Source organism: Alosa pseudoharengus, unplaced genomic scaffold (assembly GCF_046254945.1).
Source record: "Alosa pseudoharengus isolate Yale_2024_CS ecotype anadromous, Long Island Sound unplaced genomic scaffold, YU_APseudo_1.1 YU_APseudo_1.1_scf_61, whole genome shotgun sequence".
In the NCBI taxonomy this organism is placed as follows: domain Eukaryota; kingdom Metazoa; phylum Chordata; class Actinopteri; order Clupeiformes; family Clupeidae; genus Alosa; species Alosa pseudoharengus.
The window spans coordinates 238,034-255,342 of NW_027468850.1; the positions used below are offsets into that span (position 1 = coordinate 238,034).

Sequence of the window (17,309 nt, forward strand, 5' to 3'; positions counted from 1 at the left end):
GAGTAGAGTAGAGTAGAGAGGTAGAGTAGAGAGGTAGAGTAGAGTAGAGAGGTAGAGTAGAGTAGAGTAGAGTAGAGTGAGTGAGTGAGTGACGCCACTCTTGACATAAATATGTATGTGAATGGCTAGGTTGAGAGCTCTATCTAGTGTGTAGCATTAAAAGAAGTGGGCATGCATGGTGAATATCTGTCAGGATTTCCCCATGCACACCACACTTACCCTGTGTAAGATGTATGCCTCCTCTGTAATGTGTGCATTAAAATAAGTGAGGCATGCAGATAGACACCTGATGAGGTATCTACCTGCACCCCACCCTTACCCTAGCCTGTTTTGTAGTTTTGTTTGTGTTTTATGAATGTCACCTAATATGTAGTGCAATTAAAAGAGAGTAAGCGTGCTGTGTGCTTCCAGGACAAGGCATGTGCATGAGCATATGAGGGGGGTGCACAATGGGGGCCCAGGGCCAATGGATAACCCACAGGACCCAACCAATGCCAAACCCACACAGCGACCCACCAGGACCGAGTCTCCCAAGCCATCCAATGGGGCCCCGGCAGAATGACAATGAGAGAGGCAGAGAGAGTGAAATTAGAAAAGTTAGAGTAGAGAGGTAGAGTAGAGAGGTAGAGTAGAGTAGAGTAGAGTATAGTAGAGTAGAGTAGAGTAGAGTAGAGTAGAGTAGAGTAGAGTAGAGTAGAGTAGAGTGGTAGAGTATAGTAGAGTAGAGAGCAGGCTTGGAATTTCACCATTCTGGGGGCAAGGCCACTTGGCCTTCAGTTGGGCATATTTGGTGGGGGGCACAAAGGCCACATGTCAGGGCACCAAGGCCAAAGTTAACTATACAATAGTAGGCTATAAAAATGATCAAAGTTGTATTTAGCCTACTCACTGCAGTAGACTTGCATCACTGTATGAAACATTACAAAAACATGAAACATGACATATTACATAGAACTGTAAATCATCTGATCATCTAATAAAAACAGATATCTAGGCTATATATAAACTTTATTTTATATTTGGCCTGCTATGAAATCATGTATTGAACAATTTAAATGTAGCACAGCTCAGCTTTAAGAAACTCAAATAGCCTAGATGCATGCTTAGCATTTTGTGATCATTAAGGCTACTTTCACAAACTCTTAGTCAGCTGTCCTCTGATTTACCAATATCTAGGCAATATTTGTAACATTTATTTTGTATTTGGCCCGTTATGAGATCATGTGGAACAATTTAAACACATTGTAAAACTTAAAGCCCAAATTTGGAGACATCCAATGGAGGCATGTCGAAATTTAGCCTACTGCAAATTCAAAACTGGATTACTCTGGAACGGCTAACTGTACAGGGGACTGCTTTACACCTTTGTGTTCGGTAAGGTCTGCTGTTTATTCTGATATGTGGTTTGTCATGTGTTAAAAGAAGGGTTCGTGAAGTATTCCACCGAGATTAATGGGTAGGGAGATCATGGACGCAAAACCTTCAGTAGAATGTATGATTAAATTGAATTATATTATTTACTTTTCTCGCGAACCGTTCAACATAGCAATTATCGGCTAACATCGTTTAAAAGCTGAGAAAAGCTCTTTCATGTGATACTTGTGATGTCTGTGTGATGAATAGGCTACTTCGCGAGTAGTTCAACTGAGAAGAATGGGTGAATTTGGACGCACTTTCTTGCGCTGTCACTTTCTCCACTGCGTAAAAGACTAAATTAATTTGCGCTGTGAATGCTAAGATTATTTTGATAGGCCACAGGCTAAATAAAAATCGCAATTAGTAGGCTAGGACACGAAGCAGAATATTGAAAGAAGGGGGCACCAAGGCCACCGTGGCCTGTAAACCTATGATTTTCAAAGGGGCTTCACGGCCAACGCAAGGGGCTACGACGGCCATGGCCGTCGGGCCGTCGTGGCCGCCGTGAAATTCCTACCCTGGTAGAGAGGTAGAGTAGAGTAGAGTGAGTGAGTGAGTGAGTGAGTGAGTGAGAGAGGTAGAGTAGAGAGGTAGAGTACAGAGGTAGAGTAGAGTAGAGTGAGTGAGTGAGTGAGGTAGAGTAGAGAGGTAGAGTAGAGTAGAGAGGTAGAGTAGAGTGAGTGAGGTAGAGTAGAGAGGTAGAGTAGAGTAGAGAGGTAGAGTAGAGTAGAGTAGAGTAGAGTGAGTGAGTGATTGACGCCACTCTTGACCTAAATATGTATGTGAATGGCTAGGTTGAGAGCTCTATCTAGTGTGTAGCATTAAAAGAAGTGGGCATGCATGGTGACTATCTGTCAGGATTTCCCCATGCACACCACACTTACCCTGTGTAAGATGTATGCCTCCTCTGTAATGTGTGCATTAAAATAAGTGAGGCATGCAGATAGACACCTGATGAGGTATCTACCTGCACCCCACCCTTACCCTAGCCTGTTTTGTAGTTTTGTTTGTGTTTTATGAATGTCACCTAATATGTAGTGCAATTAAAAGAGATTAAGCGTGCTGTGTGCTTCCAGGACAAGGCATGTGCATGAGCATATGAGGGGGGTGCACAACGGGGGCCCAGGGCCAATGGATAACCCACAGGACCCAACCAATGCCAAACCCACACAGCGACCCACCAGGACCGAGTCTCCCAAGCCATCCAATGGGGCCCCGGCAGAATGAAAATGAGAGAGGCAGAGAGAGTGAAATTAGAAAAGTTAGAGTAGAGTAGAGAGGTAGAGTAGAGAGGTAGAGTAGAGAGGTAGAGTAGAGTAGGGTGGTAGAGTAGAGAGGTAGAGTAGAGTAGAGTAGAGTAGAGTGAGTGAGTGAGAGAGGTAGAGTAGAGTAGAGAGGTAGAGTAGAGTGAGTGAGTGAGTGAGTGAGAGAGGTAGAGTAGAGAGGTAGAGTAGAGTAGAGAGGTAGTAGAGTAGAGAGGTAGAGTAGAGTAGAGTGAGAGAGTGAGTGAGGTAGAGTAGAGAGGTAGAGTAGAGTAGAGAGGTAGAGTAGAGTAGAGTAGAGTAGAGATGTAGAGTAGAGTAGAGAGGTAGAGTAGAGTAGAGTAGAGTAGAGTAGAGTGAGTGAGTCAGTGACGCCACTCTTGACCTACATAAATTCAAATATGCTTTATTGGCACGACACACCATATGATGCATTGCCAAAGCGTTCACAGTAATAATAATAATTAAAGAAAATACAAATACAAAATGATATAAACATGTACAAACATTACAAACATTGTTACACTTCCGTCACACACACACACACACACACACACACACACACACAGCACGTCACAACCATACAAGACCATTGTCTGTACACGTCCATAGGAAAACCAAGACAGGACAAAACAAAACAAACAGGAGACATGGTGTAATAGACTGGGGCTGGGGAGCAGTGTTATGTTGAAGGGTGGAGGTAGTGGGGTGATTATCTTAAGTAATGCCTTCTCTCAGGTTATGGAGTGAGGACACATAACTGGCTGCCAGTATGCATGTGCTGGTGTCCACACCCAAAACTACAGCAAGTTTTTTCTGTTCCTCCAGTTTTGTGAAGTTGGGAATGATGTTGTTCAAAATGGTGAAATATTTGTCTCTTTGGGACCGATATTTGTCACAGTGTAGCAGAAAGTGCACCTCTGACTCTACCTCCCCTGTCATACAGTGACCACATGTCCTTTGCTCTTTGGACAGCCATGACTTCTTGTGCCTGCCTTTCTCTATGGCTAGACTGTGGTCACTCAGCCTGTACTTGTTGAGGATCTGTCTGCTTCGTATCTCTGACAGTGTGGAGATACTCTGCCAATTGATAGTCTTTTCGTATGCCAATGTAACATTCTAGTTTGTGTTATAATTTTGTTTCTTTCTTCCAGTGTTCCAAATAAGAATTCTTGTTGTTCTTGTTAATTTGGTTGATTCTGATTGGTGGTTGGGAAGCAGTACTGGTCTGGACAATTTGTGGGTTAGGGGTTATTGGGTTAGTTAAATCTGAGACCAACTGACATAGGGGACTGGGCTTAGGGATGAGCTCTTGGGATTTAAGTGCTTTAAAATGTAGTGAATTTTGAGGGCTTAATTTTAGATGAATCCAGAATTTTAGTGATCGTTTTTGGATATTAATCAATAGTGGAAATCGGCCTAATTCTGCCCTGCTAGCATTTGTGGGTACTTTTCTTTGGATATGTAACAAATTTCTACAGAATTCAGCATGCAGGGCTTCGATTGGGTGTTTGTCCCATCTTGAGTAGTCGTGCTTACTGAGTGGACCCCATATTTCACTTCCATAAAGTGCAATTGGCAAAATGACTGTGTCAAATATTTTGGACCAGATTTTAATTGGTATATCTATTTGATGAAAATTTCTTTTTATTGCATAAAATGCTCGTCGTCCTTTTTCTTTTAGTGCATTCACTAAATATGTATGTGAATGGCTAGGTTGAGAGCTCTATCTAGTGTGTAGCATTAAAAGAAGTGGGCATGCATGGTGAATATCTGTCAGGATTTCCCCATGCACACCACACTTACCCTGTGTAAGATGTATGCCTCCTCTGTAATGTGTGCATTAAAATAAGTGAGGCATGCAGATAGACACCTGATGAGGTATCTACCTGCACTCCACCCTTACCCTAGCCTGTTTTGTAGTTTTGTTTGTGTTTTATGAATGTCACCTAATATGTAGTGCAATTAAAAGAGAGTAAGCGTGCTGTAAGCACTTAAATCCCAAGAGCTCAGCCCTAAGCCCAGTCCCCTATGTCAGTTGGTCTCGGATTTAACTAACCCAATAACCCCTAACCCACAAATTGTCCAGACCAGCACTGCTTCCCAACAACCAATCAGAATCAACCAAATTAACAAGAACAACAAGAATTCTTATTTGGAACACTGGAAGAAAGAAACAAAATTACAACACAAACTAGAATGTTACATTGGCATACGAAAAGACTATCAATTGGCAGAGTATCTCCACACTGTCAGAGATACGAAGCAGAGACAGATCCTCACCAAGTACAGGCTGAGTGACCACAGTCTAGCCATAGAGAAAGGCAGGCACAAGAAGTCATGGCTGCCCAAAGAGCAAAGGACATGTGGTCACCGTATGACAGGGGAGGTAGAGTCAGAGGTGCACTTTCTGCTACACTGTGACAAATATCGGTCCCAAAGAGACAAATATTTCACCATTTTGAACAACATCATTCCCAACTTTACAAAACTGGAGGAACAGAAAAGACTTGCTGTAGTTTTGGGTGAGGACACCAGCACATGCATACTGGCAGCCAGTTATGTGTCCTCACTCCATAACCTGAGAGAAGGCATTACTTAAGATAACCACCCCACTACCTCCACCCTTCAACATAACACTGCTCCCCAGCCCCAGTCTGTTACACCATGTCTCCTGTTTGTTTTTGTTTTGTCCTGTCTTGGTTTTCCTATGCACGTGTACAGACAATGGTCTTGTATGGTTGTGACGTGCTGTGTGTGTGTGTGTGTGTGTGACGGAAGTGTAACAATGTTTGTAATGTTTGTACATGTTTATATCATTTTGTATTTGTATTTTCTTTAATTATTATTATTCCTGTGAACGCTTTGGCAATGCATCATATGGTTTGTCGTGCCAATAAAGCATATTTGAATTTGAGTGAGTGAGTGAGTGAGAGAGGTAGAGTAGAGAGGTAGAGTAGAGTAGAGAGGTAGAGTAGAGTGAGTGAGTGAGTGAGAGAGGTAGAGTAGAGAGGTAGAGTAGAGTAGAGAGGTAGAGTAGAGTAGAGAGGTAGAGTAGAGAGGTAGAGTAGAGTAGAAAGGTAGAGTAGAGTAGAGTAGAGTGAGTGAGTGAGAGAGGTAGAGTAGAGTAGAGAGGTAGAGTAAAGAGGTAGAGTAGAGAGGTAGAGTAGAGAGGTAGAGTAGAGTAGAGTGAGTGAGTGAGTGAGAGAGGTAGAGTAGAGAGGTAGAGTAGAGTAGAGTGAGTGAGTGAGTGAGTGAGAGAGGTAGAGTAGAGAGGTAGAGTAGAGTAGAGAGGTAGAGTAGAGTAGAGTGAGTGAGGTAGAGTAGAGTAGAGTGAGTGAGGTAGAGTAGAGAGGTAGAGTAGAGTAGAGAGGTAGAGTAGAGTAGAGAGGTAGAGTAGAGTAGAGAGGTAGAGTAGAGTAGAGTAGAGTAGAGTAGAGTAGAGTAGACTAGAGTGAGTGAGTGAGTGAGTGACGCCACTCTTGACCTAAATATGTATGTGAATGGCTAGGTTGAGAGCTCTATCTAGTGTGTAGCATTAAAAGAAGTGGGCATGCATGGTGAATATCTGTCAGGATTTCCCCATGCACACCACACTTACCCTGTGTAAGATGTATGCCTCCTCTGTAATGTGTGCATTAAAATAAGTGAGGCATGCAGATAGACACCTGATGAGGTATCTACCTGCACCCCACCCTTACCCTAGCCTGTTTTGTAGTTTTGTTTGTGTTTTATGAATGTCACCTAATATGTAGTGCAATTAAAAGAGAGTAAGCGTGCTGTGTGCTTCCAGGACAAGGCATGTGCATGAGCATATGAGGGGGGTGCACAACGGGGGCCCAGGGCCAATGGATAACCCACAGGACCCAACCAATGCCAAACCCACACAGCGACCCACCAGGACCGAGTCTCCCAAGCCATCCAATGGGGCCCCGGCAGAATGACAATGAGAGAGGCAGAGAGAGTGAAATTAGAAAAGTTAGAGTAGAGAGGTAGAGTAGAGTAGAGTAGAGTAGAGTAGAGTAGAGTAGAGTAGAGTAGAGTAGAGTGGTAGAGTATAGTAGAGTAGAGAGCAGGCTTGGAATTTCACCATTCTGGGGGCAAGGCCACTTGGCCTTCAGTTGGGCATATTTGGTGGGGGGCACAAAGGCCACATGTCAGGGCACCAAGGCCAAAGTTAACTATACAATAGTAGGCTATAAAAATGATCAAAGTTGTATTTAGCCTACTCACTGCAGTAGACTTGCATCACTGTATGAAACATTACAAAAACATGAAACATGACATATTACATAGAACTGTAAATCATCTGATCATCTAATAAAAACAGATATCTAGGCTATATATAAACTTTATTTTATATTTGGCCTGCTATGAAATCATGTATTGAACAATTTAAATGTAGCACAGCTCAGCTTTAAGAAACTCAAATAGCCTAGATGCATGCTTAGCATTTTGTGATCATTAAGGCTACTTTCACAAACTCTTAGTCAGCTGTCCTCTGATTTACCAATATCTAGGCAATATTTGTAACATTTATTTTGTATTTGGCCCGTTATGAGATCATGTGGAACAATTTAAACACATTGTAAAACTTAAAGCCCAAATTTGGAGACATCCAATGGAGGCATGTCGAAATTTAGCCTACTGCAAATTCAAAACTGGATTACTCTGGAACGGCTAACTGTACAGGGGACTGCTTTACACCTTTGTGTTCGGTAAGGTCTGCTGTTTATTCTGATATGTGGTTTGTCATGTGTTAAAAGAAGGGTTCGTGAAGTATTCCACCGAGATTAATGGGTAGGGAGATCATGGACGCAAAACCTTCAGTAGAATGTATGATTAAATTGAATTATATTATTTACTTTTCTCGCGAACCGTTCAACATAGCAATTATCGGCTAACATCGTTTAAAAGCTGAGAAAAGCTCTTTCATGTGATACTTGTGATGTCTGTGTGATGAATAGGCTACTTCGCGAGTAGTTCAACTGAGAAGAATGGGTGAATTTGGACGCACTTTCTTGCGCTGTCACTTTCTCCACTGCGTAAAAGACTAAATTAATTTGCGCTGTGAATGCTAAGATTATTTTGATAGGCCACAGGCTAAATAAAAATCGCAATTAGTAGGCTAGGACACGAAGCAGAATATTGAAAGAAGGGGGCACCAAGGCCACCGTGGCCTGTAAACCTATGATTTTCAAAGGGGCTTCACGGCCAACGCAAGGGGCTACGACGGCCATGGCCGTCGGGCCGTCGTGGCCGCCGTGAAATTCCTACCCTGGTAGAGAGGTAGAGTAGAGTAGAGTGAGTGAGTGAGTGAGTGAGTGAGTGAGTGAGTGAGAGAGGTAGAGTAGAGAGGTAGAGAACAGAGGTAGAGTAGAGTAGAGTGAGTGAGTGAGTGAGAGAGGTAGAGTAGAGAGGTAGAGTAGAGTAGAGAGGTAGAGTAGAGTGAGTGAGGTAGAGTAGAGAGGTAGAGTAGAGTAGAGAGGTAGAGTAGAGTAGAGTAGAGTAGAGTGAGTGAGTGATTGACGCCACTCTTGACCTAAATATGTATGTGAATGGCTAGGTTGAGAGCTCTATCTAGTGTGTAGCATTAAAAGAAGTGGGCATGCATGGTGACTATCTGTCAGGATTTCCCCATGCACACCACACTTACCCTGTGTAAGATGTATGCCTCCTCTGTAATGTGTGCATTAAAATAAGTGAGGCATGCAGATAGACACCTGATGAGGTATCTACCTGCACCCCACCCTTACCCTAGCCTGTTTTGTAGTTTTGTTTGTGTTTTATGAATGTCACCTAATATGTAGTGCAATTAAAAGAGATTAAGCGTGCTGTGTGCTTCCAGGACAAGGCATGTGCATGAGCATATGAGGGGGGTGCACAACGGGGGCCCAGGGCCAATGGATAACCCACAGGACCCAACCAATGCCAAACCCACACAGCGACCCACCAGGACCGAGTCTCCCAAGCCATCCAATGGGGCCCCGGCAGAATGAAAATGAGAGAGGCAGAGAGAGTGAAATTAGAAAAGTTAGAGTAGAGTAGAGAGGTAGAGTAGAGAGGTAGAGTAGAGAGGTAGAGTAGAGTAGGGTGGTAGAGTAGAGAGGTAGAGTAGAGTAGAGTAGAGTAGAGTGAGTGAGTGAGAGAGGTAGAGTAGAGTAGAGAGGTAGAGTAGAGTGAGTGAGTGAGTGAGTGAGAGAGGTAGAGTAGAGAGGTAGAGTAGAGTAGAGAGGTAGTAGAGTAGAGAGGTAGAGTAGAGTAGAGTGAGAGAGTGAGTGAGGTAGAGTAGAGAGGTAGAGTAGAGTAGAGAGGTAGAGTAGAGTAGAGTAGAGTAGAGATGTAGAGTAGAGTAGAGAGGTAGAGTAGAGTAGAGTAGAGTAGAGTAGAGTGAGTGAGTCAGTGACGCCACTCTTGACCTACATAAATTCAAATATGCTTTATTGGCACGACACACCATATGATGCATTGCCAAAGCGTTCACAGTAATAATAATAATTAAAGAAAATACAAATACAAAATGATATAAACATGTACAAACATTACAAACATTGTTACACTTCCGTCACACACACACACACACACACACACACACACACACAGCACGTCACAACCATACAAGACCATTGTCTGTACACGTCCATAGGAAAACCAAGACAGGACAAAACAAAACAAACAGGAGACATGGTGTAATAGACTGGGGCTGGGGAGCAGTGTTATGTTGAAGGGTGGAGGTAGTGGGGTGATTATCTTAAGTAATGCCTTCTCTCAGGTTATGGAGTGAGGACACATAACTGGCTGCCAGTATGCATGTGCTGGTGTCCACACCCAAAACTACAGCAAGTTTTTTCTGTTCCTCCAGTTTTGTGAAGTTGGGAATGATGTTGTTCAAAATGGTGAAATATTTGTCTCTTTGGGACCGATATTTGTCACAGTGTAGCAGAAAGTGCACCTCTGACTCTACCTCCCCTGTCATACAGTGACCACATGTCCTTTGCTCTTTGGACAGCCATGACTTCTTGTGCCTGCCTTTCTCTATGGCTAGACTGTGGTCACTCAGCCTGTACTTGTTGAGGATCTGTCTGCTTCGTATCTCTGACAGTGTGGAGATACTCTGCCAATTGATAGTCTTTTCGTATGCCAATGTAACATTCTAGTTTGTGTTATAATTTTGTTTCTTTCTTCCAGTGTTCCAAATAAGAATTCTTGTTGTTCTTGTTAATTTGGTTGATTCTGATTGGTGGTTGGGAAGCAGTACTGGTCTGGACAATTTGTGGGTTAGGGCTTATTGGGTTAGTTAAATCTGAGACCAACTGACATAGGGGACTGGGCTTAGGGATGAGCTCTTGGGATTTAAGTGCTTTAAAATGTAGTGAATTTTGAGGGCTTAATTTTAGATGAATCCAGAATTTTAGTGATCGTTTTTGGATATTAATCAATAGTGGAAATCGGCCTAATTCTGCCCTGCTAGCATTTGTGGGTACTTTTCTTTGGATATGTAACAAATTTCTACAGAATTCAGCATGCAGGGCTTCGATTGGGTGTTTGTCCCATCTTGAGTAGTCGTGCTTACTGAGTGGACCCCATATTTCACTTCCATAAAGTGCAATTGGCAAAATGACTGTGTCAAATATTTTGGACCAGATTTTAATTGGTATATCTATTTGATGAAAATTTCTTTTTATTGCATAAAATGCTCGTTGTGCTTTTTCTTTTAGTGCATTCACTAAATATGTATGTGAATGGCTAGGTTGAGAGCTCTATCTAGTGTGTAGCATTAAAAGAAGTGGGCATGCATGGTGAATATCTGTCAGGATTTCCCCATGCACACCACACTTACCCTGTGTAAGATGTATGCCTCCTCTGTAATGTGTGCATTAAAATAAGTGAGGCATGCAGATAGACACCTGATGAGGTATCTACCTGCACTCCACCCTTACCCTAGCCTGTTTTGTAGTTTTGTTTGTGTTTTATGAATGTCACCTAATATGTAGTGCAATTAAAAGAGAGTAAGCGTGCTGTAAGCACTTAAATCCCAAGAGCTCAGCCCTAAGCCCAGTCCCCTATGTCAGTTGGTCTCGGATTTAACTAACCCAATAACCCCTAACCCACAAATTGTCCAGACCAGCACTGCTTCCCAACAACCAATCAGAATCAACCAAATTAACAAGAACAACAACAATTCTTATTTGGAACACTGGAAGAAAGAAACAAAATTACAACACAAACTAGAATGTTACATTGGCATACGAAAAGACTATCAATTGGCAGAGTATCTCCACACTGTCAGAGATACGAAGCAGAGACAGATCCTCACCAAGTACAGGCTGAGTGACCACAGTCTAGCCATAGAGAAAGGCAGGCACAAGAAGTCATGGCTGCCCAAAGAGCAAAGGACATGTGGTCACTGTATGACAGGGGAGGTAGAGTCAGAGGTGCACTTTCTGCTACACTGTGACAAATATCGGTCCCAAAGAGACAAATATTTCACCATTTTGAACAACATCATTCCCAACTTTACAAAACTGGAGGAACAGAAAAGACTTGCTGTGGTTTTGGGTGAGGACACCAGCACATGCATACTGGCAGCCAGTTATGTGTCCTCACTCCATAACCTGAGAGAAGGCATTACTTAAGATAACCACCCCACTACCTCCACCCTTCAACATAACACTGCTCCCCAGCCCCAGTCTGTTACACCATGTCTCCTGTTTGTTTTTGTTTTGTCCTGTCTTGGTTTTCCTATGCACGTGTACAGACAATGGTCTTGTATGGTTGTGACGTGCTGTGTGTGTGTGTGTGTGTGTGTGTGTGTGTGTGTGTGTGTGTGTGTGTGTGTGTGTGTGTGTGACGGAAGTGTAACAATGTTTGTAATGTTTGTACATGTTTATATCATTTTGTATTTGTATTTTCTTTAATTATTATTATTCCTGTGAACGCTTTCGCAATGCATCATATGGTTTGTCGTGCCAATAAAGCATATTTGAATTTGAGTGAGTGAGTGAGTGAGAGAGGTAGAGTAGAGAGGTAGAGTAGAGTAGAGAGGTAGAGTAGAGTGAGTGAGTGAGTGAGAGAGGTAGAGTAGAGAGGTAGAGTAGAGTAGAGAGGTAGAGTAGAGAGGTAGAGTAGAGTAGAAAGGTAGAGTAGAGTAGAGTAGAGTGAGTGAGTGAGAGAGGTAGAGTAGAGTAGAGAGGTAGAGTAAAGAGGTAGAGTAGAGAGGTAGAGTAGAGAGGTAGAGTAGAGTAGAGTGAGTGAGTGAGTGAGAGAGGTAGAGTAGAGAGGTAGAGTATAGAGTGAGTGAGTGAGTGAGTGAGAGAGGTAGAGTAGAGAGGTAGAGTAGAGTAGAGAGGTAGAGTAGAGTAGAGTGAGTGAGGTAGAGTAGAGTAGAGAGGTAGAGTAGAGTAGAGTGAGTGAGGTAGAGTAGAGAGGTAGAGTAGAGTAGAGTAGAGAGGTAGAGTAGAGTAGAGAGGTAGAGTAGAGAGGTAGAGTAGAGTAGAGAGGTAGAGTAGAGTAGAGTAGAGTAGAGTGAGTGAGTGAGTGAGTGACGCCACTCTTGACATAAATATGTATGTGAATGGCTAGGTTGAGAGCTCTATCTAGTGTGTAGCATTAAAAGAAGTGGGCATGCATGGTGAATATCTGTCAGGATTTCCCCATGCACACCACACTTACCCTGTGTAAGATGTATGCCTCCTCTGTAATGTGTGCATTAAAATAAGTGAGGCATGCAGATAGACACCTGATGAGGTATCTACCTGCACCCCACCCTTACCCTAGCCTGTTTTGTAGTTTTGTTTGTGTTTTATGAATGTCACCTAATATGTAGTGCAATTAAAAGAGAGTAAGCGTGCTGTGTGCTTCCAGGACAAGGCATGTGCATGAGCATATGAGGGGGGTGCACAACGGGGGCCCAGGGCCAATGGATAACCCACAGGACCCAACCAACATTATGTCGACAAGCTTTGAGCAAAATCTGAGACGGTTCTGCAACCATTCTGCCTGATTTGACACAGAATAACCCAAATACTAAGGGCAACTTGAAGAGGAGATTTACCCTGCTTGAGTCTTAGAAGCACAGTGGGGTCACTTGGGTCACTGCAAAAGTAACCGCTGCCTTGGTCATCCCAGAACAGTTGGTCCTGCTTCTGCTGGAGTTCTTCTGCCCATTTAAGCCATTCCACTGCCTGTGTGGCCTCGAAGAGGTCCAGCAGTCCAGCCACCACATATGCATAGTCATCAAGGAAGCCTGCAATTGGCGAATCTCTGGTAGGAAAAATGGTGTGAGTATAGTGTCAGTGATTTTTTTATTTGTTCATTCATTTTAATATTTACCATTTTCTTTATCTGCATAAACAAAATGTTCTTTTAGCACATTAAATGAACTGCATCAAGTTAAATAATCTAAATACTGTTTTGACCATATAAAGTCACAAGTCTGCCAGTAATAAGTGATAGCATCGCTACAAAGTTGGCTCAGAACTCTTTTCAACATATTACTAATCACTGACTCATGGGAACATGAAGAGACCTCTTCAGGGACCCCTTCATCCTAAGATTCCCCTCCCCTGGTTTGCAGAGTGCCCCTGAGGCCAGCTGAGTGTGGTGGGACTGATGGTGACAGAGCTACAGATAGGGGAGTGTTGGGGGCAGGCTAATGGAGGACAAGGTGGCAAGGTCAGAAGACCTGAAGCGATGACCTCAACAATCACTTCTCCCACTCCATCTTTTTGGAAGTTGACGGACCGTTGGAGACTTGAAAGCTGGGCAGCAGGGAGACCTGTTACGCTGGTCTCATGTCATCTGCAATAGGTGTTGCAGTCATTTAAATATCAGTATAGATGAGAAACAAGGCTTCTATCAGAGCGTTTGTTCCTTTGTTGAGATCATTCGTTGTTTATAATGTAATGTGAGTATTGGCTTGTGATATTAACATAGGGTTAATCTTGATTACCCACATGTTACTGAATTTATTATTCAAGACAAGGAAGACAAACTTCATGTATGTCACCACTTTAGCCCTGAGGCCTCAGTATAATTAGGATGGTGATTTACACACGCAGAAAAAAAAGATAATTATCTTTGCTATTGGGGAAAAGGCTATGGTAAGCGTTCTCATAGAACTGCTGCTGGTGCAAACGGGGTCAACAAATGAGAGGGGCTCTCAAAAATGAGGCCACGCTGACTATGGTCAATACTTTGTGGGGCTGCATGCTACAACCACTAATTACTGTTGTACAAGTGGGTGGTGGTAGCACTTTATAATAACCATCCGTTATAAATGGTTAATTGATGCTTTATTTTGCAACTATAATAAAATATTTAATCACTTAATAATCATAACTTAATCATTTGTAGATAACAATCAATGATTACTAAATACATAACTTACAAATACTTTATTATCAGCTTATGAAAAAATAAACAATTTATTTATATATAACATACTAAAAAATATCAGTTTAGTGATAGCTTGATTTCAATTTATTTTATATTAATAAGCTACATTATTATTGCAAATATCATATTATTAATAATGATATATTGAGTTATTGTTAATGATTATAATGTTGATCGTAGGCCTTTACATAGCCATATACACAACACCTATGGATATTACATAGGTTGATTAACTATTGAACTATAAATGATGTTCTATTGATAACAGTTAGTTAGAAAAACAATTACAAATTTGTTACAAATTTGTTTTTCAGATGGCTATGATAAAGTTGGGTCGTAGTCTTTTATTTGGTAGTAAATCATTTGTAAACTATCTAAAAATGTACATTTTATAATTAATTGATGGGAAATTATTGCATCAAACCTTTTTTTTAATGGCTATTATGAAGTTGCATCTTAGTCTTTTATATGTTAATAAACAATTTGTAAATTATCTAAAAATGTCAATCTCATAATCAATAACTGGAGTGCAAACCATCTATGAACATAATGTTTATTTGAAGTTTCACCAAAACGGTAAGTTATGAAAGTTGACAAAACAAATTTGATTATGGAAAACATCACATCAAAACAACTTCTATTTATATTTCTTGGCAATGTCATGGAGTAGGCGACCCAGTGAGCCATTGCGATGTTTTTTGGCTAGCCATTCATTCCACTCAATTAGTGTAAGGTGATCTGTTAACAAGTCCTCTGTCCGATTCCCCCTGCATCTTGAGATGATCTCCTTATAACTCCGCCAAGCCCTCTCGATGTGCTGAGTGTGGCAACCTGTATCTGCATTGACGAATGCTTGACTGTGGTTCACTGTGTAATGATCATACCCCAGTGCAGGCAGAGGACTGAAGTCCCTCTTCTAATATGGTGGACGATGAGAGGTACCAGCTCTTGTCTTGTCCTTTTTGGCACCAAACGTAGAATAGGTCGACGTCTTGAGTGCTTCACACCGAGCATCCCAAACACCCACTTTTTTCTTTTCCAGCCACCTGTTATCCGGCCACGTCCATACTGTCAAAAAAGCACACATGGATATTACAAATTATGTTTAAGCATTATTTTACTCTTTGGTAATAAAAATAGGAGAAAGAGGAAGATGATGAGGAATAACAAAAAGAAGAAAAATACATTATGTGTATTGTGTTTGCATTTACTTTTCTTTTGTGCCTGAAGTGGCTTTCATCTATCGCCACAAACTCTCTTCGACCTCCCAGCCTCTGTCCTCTCTTCCTTCGCATTCGTTCCACAGCCTCAACACAGACATTTCTCAAAAGTTTGGCCATTCTTGTCAGTGTTGCTGAACTTGCGGCAATGTCATCGGTTATCATGTTAACTTGTCTTAACCGTAGGCCTTGTGCAAACCTGATAATACACAATATTATAGTAATGGTGAAAATTTGCATAATAAACAGTGAGCAGACACCTAATTAGGACACATGAAATATGCATCAAGGAGAGAAAGAGGGAGGTAGAATGAGAGAGAAGTAAGACAAACAGAAAGAGTGAAAAGGGGAGAAAGTGAAGACATAGATAGATGTGGGTGGATGAATAGACATAGGTACATGGATAGATGATAGTCGGGTAGATATGGAAGAGAATGCAGGTAACTAGATGGAAATATCTAGTACAGATAGATTATTGATAGAGACAGACTGGCAGACTCAATAGACCTCTGAAGTTTGCCTACAAAAAAGAACCAAAACGGCCATCTTTGCCCATATAAGGAGATCCGGTTGTTAATTGAAGCTAACTACCTATGGCAAGTTGCATTGCAAGTTAGCTCTGGGGTAGCAATAATCTAAGTGTGCCGCCTTCACGTACCGGAGATCACAGTATCCACTCGAAGGCAGAGGACAAAAGTGTGTTCAGGAAAACGTCTGCATTTCAGACTTTTTCATCCCCGCGAGAGTTTAAAAGATGCGATAATTTAAAATCCCCATGTTATTTTCCCACAGGAAAAATCTTAGAATAGCCTACTTTATTATTTTTTTAGATATGTGATCACATTTCACTTCACCTTGGCAAATGGTACGCTCTGAATGATTAAACATAATGATTCATGGTAACTTTTTACACCTGAATTTATAATTTAGCCTACTTGTCTATAGGCCTTTCTCACAAAACGACCGATGGCCCAAAAAGTCTTCAGAGCAGTGTACTCGAGCTTCCAATGTTTAAGGGCGCTACACACCAACCCAAAGTTGGCTGCCAGGTGCCGACGGCGATAGCTTTTGTGCCGATTCAACATGTGTAATCGGCAGAAAAGCTACCACCGCCGGCATCCGTCAGTCGATATCGGGTTGGTGTGTAGCGCCTATAGGTGCAGGAACCGGAAGAGCCAGTCCCTGCTCTGAAGACTTTTTGGGCCATCGGTCGTTTTGTGAGAAAGGCCTATTGTGATCAGAATGTTCAAGATGAACTTAAAAGTGCCTAATTGTCCATCCAAAGGTTATACCAAAAGACTATCTGATATTTAAGCCTTGTTATGGGTATAGGCCCTGTTTAAGCAACATTAAAAACTAATTGGCCTACATATACCTACTGTTACTGTAGTAGTCTATGTCCATACCTGTATAAGAACCTCATCCAGCTGAAAAGGCACATCTTGGATTTGCTGAAGATTGTCTGGTGTCGGATGGATTTCCTGACTATGCCTTTGTGCTTGCCCCGACGTCGACATACCCTGTGGACAAAAAACACAAGCAATGAAATCAAACTTAAAGTTATTCGTTTGATCTCAATTCATAGTATCCTAGGCTTATACATGTTTCCCCCATAAATATAAATCGTATAGGCTTTTCAGATAATTAGAAATGAGTCTTCTAGCCTAGGCCGATATGCCAAAAATGCCAGTAGCCTAAGTATATAGAAAATATAAGTGGTTTTCATTCAAGATGTAGGCCTATCTATCTGTGATAAATATAACCTATGGATAAAAAGACAACTTACCATTCACATTTATCCACACCATGACACTTCTGTTCAATTTTCATTGTATGGTGGCAAAAGTTGCATTTGATCTTTTTTTTTTATCAGTCTTCTCCTCTACAACCATTTTATAAGCTTCTTTAAATTATTTTTACTTCTTCTTCCTTCAATTAGTTGCCGCAGCTCCCTTGCTAAACCAGGCATCTTGATTCCATAAGGAAATATGCTACTGTGTTCCAGTTTGCGCCA

General features: G+C 41.8%; 1 long non-coding RNA gene across 1 annotated transcript; it reads right to left on the reverse strand.

Annotated features, from left to right (window-relative positions):
* Positions 1–14,614: 14,614 nt before the first annotated feature.
* On the reverse strand, positions 14,615–16,789 carry LOC143108706 (uncharacterized). Its single transcript, XR_012983776.1, has 3 exons — positions 16,702–16,789; positions 15,287–15,494; positions 14,615–15,143 (listed from the first exon to the last, which is right to left on the reverse strand). It is a non-coding gene; the product is annotated as an uncharacterized LOC143108706 (long non-coding RNA).
* Positions 16,790–17,309: the final 520 nt, after the last annotated feature.